At 47.1% G+C, this 12,386-nt stretch overlaps 1 protein-coding gene across 3 annotated transcripts in view; it reads left to right on the top strand.

Moving 5' to 3' along the window:
- LOC118387143 (disks large-associated protein 2-like) overlaps nucleotides 1-12,386 on the top strand; it is a 252,165-nt gene that overhangs the window by 114,925 nt on the left and 124,854 nt on the right. The gene's annotated exons all lie outside the window — the stretch shown is intronic.

The raw sequence follows: 12,386 nt of genomic DNA, 5'->3' as shown, positions 1-12,386 counted from the left end.
GTGTGTGCGTGTGTGTGTGTGTGTGTGTGTGTGTGTGTGCGTGTGTGTGTGCGCATGCACGTGCACACTGATACTGCTGAACAAAGATGTTGAACCTTGCCCAAAGCTTACAGTAGCTTTTATGTTGTATGTGGAATAATTAATGACAGAGGTAAAACATGACAGAGGTAATATAATCATTTCCCAATTTATCGTATCACACATCCAAATATATTACGAACAGTAGCAGCCATTGATCTCATTGATTCTTAGAAAGGAACTCCTGAGCAAAACATAATGATGGATGCATCAGTCAGCCCTGTCAGTAAAACCTCCTTGATTGAACCTGTACTTTTCTATTCTCAGAGGAACAATTCAAGCTCCTATGTGTGAGGCCTATATACTTTAGTTGTGATTCCCCATTGTGAGTTCCTTGGGGGAGCTATTGTCTATTTAGAGCGATCAATTGAGGGAATCAATGTCATGGAGGAAGAGACTGTAGATAATAGGGATGGAAGCTTCCTTGGATAACCTTATCTATCTGGTGGGCAACTCCTGCTGTTTTTCAAACACCATGGATCTTTTTCACGCACACACGAACAGAGAGACAGAGAGACAGAGAGACAGAGAGACAGAGAGACAGAGAGAGACAGAGAGAGAGAGAGAGACCGAGAGAGAGACAGAGAGAGAGAGAGAAAGAGAGAGAGAGAGAGAGAGAGAGAGAGACCGAGAGAGAGACACAGAGAGAGAGAGAGAGAGAGAGAGAGAGAGAGAGAGAGACAGAGAGAGAGAGAGAGAGAGAGAGAGAGAGAATGAGAGAGAGAATGAGAGAGAGAGACAGAGAGAGAGAGAGAGAGAGAGAGACAGAGAGAGACAGAGAGAGAGAGACAGAGAGAGACAGAGACAGAGAGAGAGAGAAAGAGAGACAGAGACAGAGAGAGAGAGAGACGGAGAGAGAGAGGGAGAATGAGAGAGAGAGAGAGAGAGAGAGAGAGAGAGAGAGAGAGAGAGAGAGAGAGAGACTTTGACTTTTGGTCTTGCTTTATTGAAACATTCTTAATTCATTTAAAACTCACCCCCACTCCTAAAATAAATAAAAAATACAAAATAAAAATACACAAAACCCTCTCCTACAACCGTATATCCAAAACATCTTCCCCAGCAATACAGACAGCCCCCCAACACACCATATCTCCTCAAACATCTCCACACATTTGATAATTTTATAGAACTCAAACTCAACCCTAAGGCGCGCAGAGACCATCCCATGAAACAGTAGTAAAGGGTCTGTTATCCCCCACCTTTGACCCTGTTCCTCCTTGTTAGCCAAATAGCTAACTTTGCCTGAGCAAACAGAAAATTCAACAAAACACATTTTTCTTTCTCCTTACTCGAATACCTGTATCCCATTATAAACATCCCAACAGCAAAAACCACCCCCAACCTGTCACACAGACATTCCAACAGAGACATTAATGGCATTAACCTGGTGCACACAGAAAACACATGAATTACAGTTTCTTTCATTTGACAGAAAGGACACCCCTGCTCAATTCCCGGATCAACCCGTGCCAACCAGCTGTTAGTGGCCAGGGCTCCATGAAGAACCCTCCACTGGAGGTCCCCTGACCTCTTTGGTACTGGGGGTTTGTAGAGCGCCCTCCATCTAGAACCCACCATACTCTCCGCCCCACATACCCCCTGCCACTGATGTGCCTTCACTCCTGTTAGGCTTCTAATGCTCCTCACCTTAACGCAGAGGTTGTAGAGGGCTTTACCTCCCACCCCCTCAAACTCCCCCAGGCTCGGAGTGTTAAAATCTAACAAGTCCTCCAGACCCCCTTGCCAGTCTCCAGTCTCTGCCGTCACCTGCAGTGGCGGGAACATTGGTGGCCCCTCTCCCTTTGGCCTCTCAAACACCCCTTACCGGCTCAGACAGTGCCTCCTGGACCTCCTCCAGGAATCTCTCCAGCAGCCTAAGAGACGTTATTCCTGTTTGTTGCGCCAAGACCTCCGGGGTTTTCCACCCCTCCTCTCCCAGCAGTCTCAGGTCACCCAGCCTTTGTAAACCCCCTGCCATCAGTTGCCTCTGCAGGGTGGCCGACTGAACCGATCTCAAAGGGATGGCTGGGTTGTGGAAGATGGGCTCCTCCCACACCCACTGCCCAGGCTCCACACCCCTTCTCGTGTGGGCCTTAGCAGCTGCCAGGCCCTCAGCACCGCAGAGTAAAACTCTGAGAGACCTGCTGTACTCAGCCTCTCCAGCTTCATGAGGAACAGCTGCCGGTCCAACCCTAATCCGCCAGCTCTCCTCAGCAGCGCATGCTGGTTCCCTCTAGCCAACATCAGTGTGGTACAGCAGTCTCTGCACCGCCTTTAGACGGAAAGCAGCCATCCTGCTCTCCAGTTCCACCAGGCCCTGTCCTCCTTCGTGGACGGTCATGTACAAAACTGCTGCCTTCAGCCAGTGATGTCCCGACCAAAAAAAGTCCACCAGCTTGCGTTGCAGGTCTGCAAGCAGACCGGCGGGGGGGTTGAGGACAGCCAGTTTATGCCACAAGGAAGATGCCACCAGGTTGTTGATTATCAGCACCCTCCCTCTATATGACACTTGGGACAGGAGCCACCTCCACCTGGCCAGTCTTGACACCACTGTCTGTGTCAGCCCCTCCCAGTTCTTGCTGACCCACCTCTCCGAGCCCAGGTACACCCCCAACACTTTAAGCCCTTCACAACCCCACTGCAAACCCCCTGGAAGCAGAGGAGGAGCCCTATCCCCCCATGCCCCACATAACAGAGCTTTGCTCTTTCCCCAGTTTACCTTAGCTGATGAAGCTCCCTCATACACCTTCAGACTGGTCTCTAGTTCCTGCATATCTTGCCCATCCCTGACCATCACAGAAACATCATCTGCATATGCTGAGACTGCAATTCCTGTCACCACATCCATGCCTGTCCAGCACACTCCCCGCAGTCTCCTGCGTAGCAGTCCTAAAAAAGGCTCAATGGCTAGTGTGTACAGCTGCCCAGATAGAGGGCATCCTTGTCTAATGCCCCGTCTCACCCAGACTGGCCTACTGAGCCCCCTCCCACCTTAACCATACATGACGCCCCAGCATACAACAGCTTCACACAGGTCACAAAACTCTTCCCAAACCCAAACACAGACATCACATTAAACAGATACTCATGATCCACTCTATCAAAAGCCTTCTCTTGATCTAAAGAGACCAGTCCAAAGTTCACATTAGAACCTCTCGACAAGTCCAACATGTCCCTAATCAAGAACAAGTTGTCAGTGATTGAGCGTCCCGGTACACAATATGTCTGGTCCTTGTGTATTATAGAGTCCAGATGGGACTTCAGTCTGTTAGAGAGGACCTTGGCAAAAATCTTGTAGTCCGCACAGAGTAATGCCACAGGCCTCCAGTTCTTAAGTTCACACAAGTCCCCTTTTTTGGGCAGGAGAGTCAGAGCCGCCCGACGGCAGCTCATCGGCAACTCTCCTATCCCGACGCATTCTCGCAACACGCAAAAGAAATCCTGTCCAATTGTTCCCCAGAATTTTTTGTAAAATTCCACTGGAAGTCCATCAACCCCGGGTGCACGACCGGGGACATCTGGGTTACTGCCTCTGCCAGTTCATGTGACAACAGAGGAATGTCCATTTCATCCCTCTGTGCCCGAGAGAGCTTAGGGAGTCCTGCGAACAAGACCTGAGCACACATAGGATCACACATTTCTGCCCTATACAATTCAGTATAAAACTCCACAGTCCGCTCCCGCATCTCCCCCACCACAGAGGTCACCCGCCCATCAGACAGCCGTAGACAATGCATACCCTTGGCTTCACTGCTCTGTCTTTCCAAACCAAAGAAGAAGGAGCTGGGAGCATCCATCTCCTTGAGCATGGAGAACCTAGCTCTTACAAGTGCTCCCTTTGCTTTAACCTGGAAAAAACTGCCCAGGTCCCTACGTAATTCGCTAAGTTAGACTGGAGGCCTACATTGCCTTGCCCCACCATCTCTACCTCCATCTCACTAATACACCGCTCTAGTTCCCCCAACACTCTCCTAGCCTCTGAGGATGAGAGAGCTGTGTACTGTTGACAGAAAAGCCGAATTTGCACTTTCCCCACATCCCACCACTGACTCAGAGACTCATACTCCTCTCTTCGCTGCCCCCATCTTTCCCAAAAGTCTGGAAACCTGAGCAAAAAGTGGCATCTTGTAAGAGCTTTACATTGAACTTCCAATAAGATGCCTGCCGGGGCCCTGGTGAAATAGACAGCCGAGCCATGGTTATGTGGTGATCCGAAAACCCCACTGGGAGAATGGTAGCACCCAGAAGCCTATTGCTCTGATTCCTGGACATGTAAAAACGATCAAGTCGAGCTGCACTCACCCTAGCCCCAAAAACCTTCACCCACGTATACTGTCTTGTGTTTGGATGTTTAGTTCTCCAAACATCCACTAGGTCAAACTGATTAAAGATGTCCCTTAACACTCCCACTGACACTGAATGAGGCTCTTCCCCATTTCTGTCTTTTGTAAAATCCATTGTACAGTTCCAGTCACCTCCGATCACCAGCGTCTCCTCAGGCGCTACTTGTGAGAGTTCCTGTCTAAGACTCCCAAATAGAACCCCTCTTTCTCTCCCTGTGTTAGGCGCATACACATTTATAAAGACAAAACACATGTTGTTAATTTCTGCTTTAACAACAAGCAACCTACCCCTACACACCTCCTTTGAGGAGCAAATTTTTACAGCCAGACCCGGTGCAAAAAGGACTGCCAACCCTGCACTAAGATTTGTCCCATGGCTCAACACACTTGCCCCTTTCCACCAGAGCCCCCAATCAACTTCATTCACCACATCACTATGCGTCTCCTGCAGAAACAACACCTGTACTTGTTTATGTTTTACATATTCACTCAACACACTCCTCTTTCCCGCATCTCTGGCGCCATTTATATTGAGCGAGCCTACCCGAAGAGTCTCCATAAGAAGTGGGAGAAAAGCCAGCAGAGAAATAGACCAATAGCAAAGCTCAAAAAGCCCCAGTGTCAGTAAGAAATTAAACATTTAAACAGTGTCTGAAGGTAAACCTTTACGCACTGTTGTGACCCACTTCCTCAACCTAAACCGTTTCTTGGGTGAGAGGACACCATGCCCCTCATTTCTCATAGCATGTTGTACTGATCTTACAAACTTTCTAGGATCAGGAAAAAAGCCTCAAGATTAACTTTTTTCCCCTTAGTCTCATTCAGGAACCTTGTCAGTTCTCTCAACGTGTACTTAGACCCCTCTGGTTGACTGGCTGTCAGCTCCGGGCCAATTGAAGAGGAGTCTGAAAAAATACCTCCTCATCCTCTTCCTCAGACTCACTTTCCTCCCCTTCTCTATCTCCCACCCTGACCACCTGCCCTTTCTCTCTGGTTAGGGCCTCACCCAGAGCAACAGGCAACATTTCCATGGTGCCTTTGTCCACACCCTTTTCTTTTTCCTCTTGACACCCTCCTCCTCCTCCCCTAATCTCTTACACTTCCCCACTATACTCTCCTCATCCACTAGAATAACCTGACTAGACGCAGTATCATCTGCACCACCCTCCATAGCATGACTAGGGCCAGCCTCAGCTACAACACCCTCCATAGCATGACTAGGGCCAGCCTCAGCTACAACACCCTCCATAGCATGACTAGGGCCAGCCTCAGCTATACCACCCTCCATAGCATGTCTAGGCCCAGCCTCAGCTACCCCACCATCTCTAGCCTGACTAGACCCAGCCTCTGCTTCTCCACCATCTCTAGCCTGACTAGACCCAGCCTCATCTACACCACCATCTCTAGACTGACTAGGCCCAGCCTCTGCTGTCTGCATCTCCTTACCCCCTGCATTTTCACCTCGATTTCCCCCCCTTGCGCTCGTACCCTCCCCTTGTCTATGGCCTTTATGTGGGCACGCAAAGCTCTTGTGCCCCAAATCCCCACATTCAAAACACCGTAGACTATCTGTGCTGGCAAAACCTGCATAGAGCCCTTCCCCATGCCTCACTTTAAAATGCACATTTAGCTGTTGCTCATTATTGTTCAGAAACATAAACACTTGCCTCCTGAATGAAACAACGTGCTTAACGGCATCTGCCTGAAAACCTGCTGACAGTACACGGAAACCGCTAGCAAACTTACCAAAACGACTCAGCTCTTTCCTAATTTGATCATCCGTAATAAATGGAGGCAAATTTGCACCACAACTCTTGTTGAAGGGGTAGAGAGAGGTGAAATTGACACCAACACATCCCTTACAAATATTCCGCTAGCAATTAGCCTACCGACCAAATTAGCCCTTTTCATGAACACAACCACAGCCTTGTTCATTCTAGAAGCAGAATGTATAAACTCAGCTCCTACCTGTTCACCGACCGCGAGCAGAACCTCCTCCACCTTAACTCCGTTCTCAGGAACACACCTGAAACCATGTTGTATCGACAGCGTCTCCTGCGCACTAGGCTGAGAAGCCATTGCGCACACTATACCTTGCAACCCCGGAACTTACTCTGTCCTCTTCCACCCTAACTTTGGATACCGCTAAAAACAAATATTGCATTAACCCTCCACCATAGAAAATAACATGTAAAGAAAAGAATAGAATCAAGAAAGTTAGTTAGGATAGAGCTTTCCACACCAAACACTCAAACTCCAAAAACACCCAGCATGCACCGAGAGAGAGAGAGAGAGAGAGAGAGAGAGAGAGAGAAGAGAGAGAGAGAAAGACAGAGAGAGACAGAGAGACAGAGAGAAGAGAGAGAGAGAGAGAGAGAGAGAGAGAGACAGAGAGAGAGAGAGAGAGAGAGAGAGAGAGAGACAGAGAGAGAGAGAGAGAGAGAGAGAGAGAGAGAGAGAGAGAGAGAGAGAGAGAGAGAGAGAGAGAGAGAGAGAGAGAGAGACACAGAGAGAGAGAGACAGATAGGGATAGAGAGAGAGAGAGAGATTTAGAGTAAAATACACTCACCAGACTTAACACACAGCAGCAATACATGATGCTATTTCCAAGTTTGACACGTTTGGGGTTTCAGACTGTTAACCTACGTACACAAGGTATAGGCTACGGTTTTCATCTTTTAAATGTTTGATTTCTACCTCAATCACGCTGAATTGCAAAAGTGTTCAACACTGCCTTGGCATATTGGAATTGTGTAAAGTACACTTCCATAGAAGTTTATATAGATGTTATTATTCATTATAGCTCTTTGTTGGACACTAACAATCTTCTGAGATAGTATTGTAAAATGATCAGGGATTGAGTCAAGGGTATACGCTATTCACAAAATAAAAGAGACGCGAAACCTGTGTTTACTGTACGTGGCTTTTTATTTTGTGAATAGCGTATATCGGCTGTATTTTTTTTTTACCACTACATCCCTACTTATAATCTTGCAATGTCAGCAAATGTGATACATAAAGACCTTTAGGACCATCTACATGCAGGTTTGTCTACTCTACACAGAGTCTAAAAAACATTAAGAACACCTGCTCTTTCCATGACATAGACTGAATCCTGGTAAAAGGAAGGTGTTCCTAATATTTGGTATACTCAGTGTATAGTCAGTGGCCTAATCCTGATATGTACAGGTTAGTCTATATTCAGTGACTTAATCCCGATAAGAAACAGGTTGGTCTATATTCAGTGACCTAATCCTGATAAGAAACAGGTTGGTCTATATTCAGTGACCTAATCCTGATAAGAAACAGGTTGTCACGGAATCACGGAAACATGGCTTACTGGGAAGATGCTATCCGATGCGGTGCAGCCAACGGGTTTCTCCACGCATCGCGCCGACAGAAATAGACATCTTTCTGGTAAGAAGAGGGGCGGGGGCGTATGCCTCATGACTAACGAGACATGGTGTGATGAAGGAAACATACAGGAACTCAAATCCTTCTGTTCACCTGATTTAGAATTCCTCACAATCAAATGTAGACCGCATTATCTTCCAAGAGAATTCTCTTCGATTATAATCACAGCCGTATATATCCCCCCCCAAGCAGACCCATCGATGGCTCAGAACGAACTTTATTTAACTCTTTGCAAACTGGAAACCATTTATCTGGAGGCTGCATTCATTGTAGCTGGGGATTTTAACAAAGCTAATCTGAAAACAAGACTCCCTAAATTTTATCAGCATATCGATTGCGCAACCAGGGGTGGTAAAACCTTGGATCATTGTTACTCTAACTTCCGCGACGCATATAAGGCCCTGCCCCGCCACCCTTTCGGAAAAGCTGACCACGACTCCATTTTGCTGACCCCTGCCTACAGGCAGAAGCTAAAACAAGAGGCTCCCACGCTGAGGTCTGTCCAACGCTGGTCAGACCAAGCTGACTCCACACTCCAAGACTGCTTCCATCACGTGGACTGGGACATGTTTCGTATTGCGTCAGATGGAAATATTGACGAATACGCTGATTCGGTGTGCGAGTTCATTAGAACGTGCGTCGAAGATGTCGTTCCCATAGCAACGATAGAAACATTCCCAAACCAGAAACCGTGGATTGATGGCAGCATTCGCGTGACACTGAAAGCGCGAACCACTGCTTTTAATCAGGGCAAGGTGTCTGGTAACATGACCGAATACAAACAGTGCAGCTATTCCCTCCGCAAGGCTATTAAACAAGCTAAACGTCAGTACAGAGACAAAGTAGAATCTCAATTCAACGGCTCAGACACAAGAGGCATGTGGCAGGGTCTACAGTCAATCACGGACTACAAGAAGAAACCCAGCCCAGTCACGGTCTTGCTCCCAGGCAGACTAAATAACTTTTTTTGCCCACTTTGAGGACAATACAGTGCCACGGCCTGCAACGAAAACATGCGGTCTCTCCTTCACTGCAGCCGAGGTGAGTAAGACATTTAAACGTGTTAACCCTCGCAAGGCTGCAGGCCCAGACGGCATCCCCAGCCGCGCCCTCAGAGCATGCGCAGACCAGCTGGCCGGTGTGTTTACGGACATATTCAATCAATCCCTATACCAGTCTGCTGTTCCCACATGCTTCAAGAGGGCCACCATTGTTCCTGTTCCCAAGAAAGCTAAGGTAACTGAGCTAAACGACTACCGCCCCGTAGCACTCACTTCCGTCATCATGAAGTGCTTTGAGAGACTAGTCAAGGACCATATCACCTCCACCCTACCTGACACCCTAGACCCACTCCAATTTGCTTACCGCCCAAATAGGTCCACAGACGATGCAATCTCAACCACACTGCACACTGCCCTAACCCACCTGGACAAGAGGAATACCTATGTGAGAATGCTGTTCATCGACTACAGCTCGGCATTCAACACCATAGTACCCTCCAAGCTCGTCATCAAGCTCGAGACCCTGGGTCTCGACCCCGCCCTGTGCAACTGAGTACTGGACTTCCTGACGGGCCGCCCCCAGGTGGTGAGGGTAGGCAACAACATCTCCTCCCCGCTGATCCTCAACACAAGGGTGCGTTCTGAGCCCTCTCCTGTACTCCCTGTTCACCCACGACTGCGTGGCCACGCACGCCTCCAACTCAATCATCAAGTTTGCGGACGACACAACAGTGGTAGGCTTGATTACCAACAACGACGAGACGGCCTACAGGGAGGAGGTGAGGGCCCTCGGAGTGTGGTTTCAGGAAAATAACCTCACACTCAACGTCAACAAAACTAAGGAGATGATTGTGGACTTCAGGAAACAGCAGAGGGAACACCCCCCTATCCACATCGATGGAACAGTAGTGGAGAGGGTAGCAAGTTTTAAGTTCCTCGGCATACACATCACAGACAAACTGAATTGGTCCACTCACACTGACAGCGTCGTGAAGAAGGCGCAGCAGCGCCTCTTCAACCTCAGGAGGCTGAAGAAATTTGGCTTGTCACCAAAAGCACTCACAAACTTCTACAGATCGAGAGCATCCTGGCGGGCTGTATCACCGCCTGGTACGGCAACTGCTCCGCCCTCAACCGTAAGGCTCTCCAGAGGGTAGTGAGGTCTGCACAACGCATCACCGGGGGCAAACTACCTGCCCTCCAGGACACCTACACCACCCGATGTTACAGGAAGGCCATAAAGATCATCAAGGACATCAACCACCCGAACCACTGCCTGTTCACCCCGCTATCATCCAGAAGGCGAGGTCAGTACAGGTGCATCAAAGCTGGGACCGAGAGACTGAAAAACAGCTTCTATCTCAAGGCCATCAGACTGTTAAACAGCCACCACTAACATTGAGTGGCTGCTGCCAACACACTGTCATTGACACTGACCCAACTCCAGCCACTTTAATAATGGGAATTGATGGGAAATGATGTAAATATATCACTAGCCACTTTAAACAATGCTACCTTATATAATGTTACTTACCCTACATTATTCATCTCATATGCATACGTATATACTGTACTCTACATCATCGACTGCATCCTTATGTAATACATGTATCACTAGCCACTTTAACTATGCCACTTTGTTTACTTTGTCTACATACTCATCTCATATGTATATACTGTACTCGATACCATCTACTGTATGCTGCTCTGTACCATCACTCATTCATATATCTTTATGTACATATTCTTTATCCCCTTACACTGTGTATAAGACAGTAGTTTTGGAATTGTTAGTTAGATTACTTGTTGGTTATCACTGCATTGTCGGAACTAGAAGCACAAGCATTTCGCTACACTCGCATTAACATCTGCTAACCATGTGTATGTGACAAATAAAATTTGATTTGAGGTTGGTCTATATTCAGTGACCTAATCCTGATAAGAAACAGGTTGGTCTATATTCAGTGACCTAATCCTGATAAGAAACAGGTTGGTCTATATTCAGTGACCTAATCTCGATAAGAAACAGGTTGGTCTATATTCAGTGACCTAGGCCTGGTAGAAGCAGAGGACTCAGAGGTAGGACCGTGATTGAGAAACGCTGAGCTGCTTCTTCCAAGGGAAGTCATTATGCAAACAAGATCCAATAAGTGTCTGCTGCACCTGCTGTAGAAACGGCGAGACCACATCAAGATGATGGAGGTGAAGCCTGTTGTGTAATAAAGTGATACATTCAGGTCAAAGGTGAGGGTTTGATTGCATTACTTTCACTCCAGGCCTTACTGTCAGTTCAGTCACCCATCCTTCTGTATTATTGTGGGAGCGATATCACCCACAATATAGGCATTGATTGAAGCTAAATATTACATTAAAATCTCCCCACCATCATATCTAAACCAATATGACACCAATCTAGATGAAGATTTGTAAATCAACTTGATTGAAAGCACACAATACTTTCTAGCCTCTCGTCATGAGCCGTCCGACTGTTACAGAGCACCACATACCAGATTATTTAACATGGTTTCTAGCAACTGAGTTTTAAGAGTATTTTCTGCACCGACCTTGCTCAAATTCGAGACATCGGATTAAAATGAGACGACAGCATCCATAAAGTGACTATTGGATTTAAGAAATGTCGGATTGACTAAGTTTGTAGGTGCAACAAGTTTAATTAAATGTATAATCTATTGCTCTCACATGCTAATTTCTGTTCATTAGGAACCAACGATGTGCTACCTTTTTGTAGCATTTCTGACAATGCTAACATCTTTTCAGCTGAATCTGAGTTCTACAACTGGAACCAACATTTCGGTTGCTGCTTCTCACCAGTCAGATAAGAAGCACACTACAAGCAAAGGAATGGAATTTAGCTAGATAGGTATATTTGGTTTGCATCTTTTTTCAAAAAGGACAAAAAAAATCAAGAATCAAAGGTGAAACGTTCAACTACAGTTTGTTTATCATATGGCTGTTTATCAGTGAATCTGACCAATACAGGCCTCTCATCTTTTTAAGTGGGAGAACTTGCACAATTGGTGGCTGACTAAATACTTTTTTGCCCCACTGTATATATATATTTTTTTTTACATTTTCACAGGTGGAAGGCCTACCTACACCAGTATTGCACCGATATTGATGCAGCAAATGTGATGGGATAGTCTGGAGCCTGGTAGAGAGGTAGACTGGGCTGAATCTGTCAGTCTTCTGTACCGAGCAGACATTTGTATCCTATCCATTCATCCACATGGCTTTTGAAGTTAGATTTAGACCAAGTATTCTCAGTAACACATCTGATGGTCAAGCTGTCATTGTAACAAATGATATCCCCAGGGCCTAAACACCCCAGAATCCATGTGCTTAGAGAGTGACACACCTGCCTGCCTGCCTGCCTGCCTGTCTGTCTGTCTGTCTGTCTGTCTGTCTGTCTGTCTGTCTGTCTGTCTGTCTGTCTGTCTGTCTGTCTGTCTGTCTGTCTGTCTGTCTGCCTGCCTGCCTGCCTGCCTGCCTGCCTGCCTGCCTGCCTGCCTGCCTGCCTGCCTGCCTG

The sequence above is a fragment of the Oncorhynchus keta genome, chromosome 8, assembly GCF_023373465.1.
Source record: "Oncorhynchus keta strain PuntledgeMale-10-30-2019 chromosome 8, Oket_V2, whole genome shotgun sequence".
Lineage (NCBI taxonomy): Eukaryota > Metazoa > Chordata > Actinopteri > Salmoniformes > Salmonidae > Oncorhynchus > Oncorhynchus keta.
Note: the sequence above shows the minus strand (reverse complement) of the source record. Positions and strands in the feature narration are given on the sequence as shown.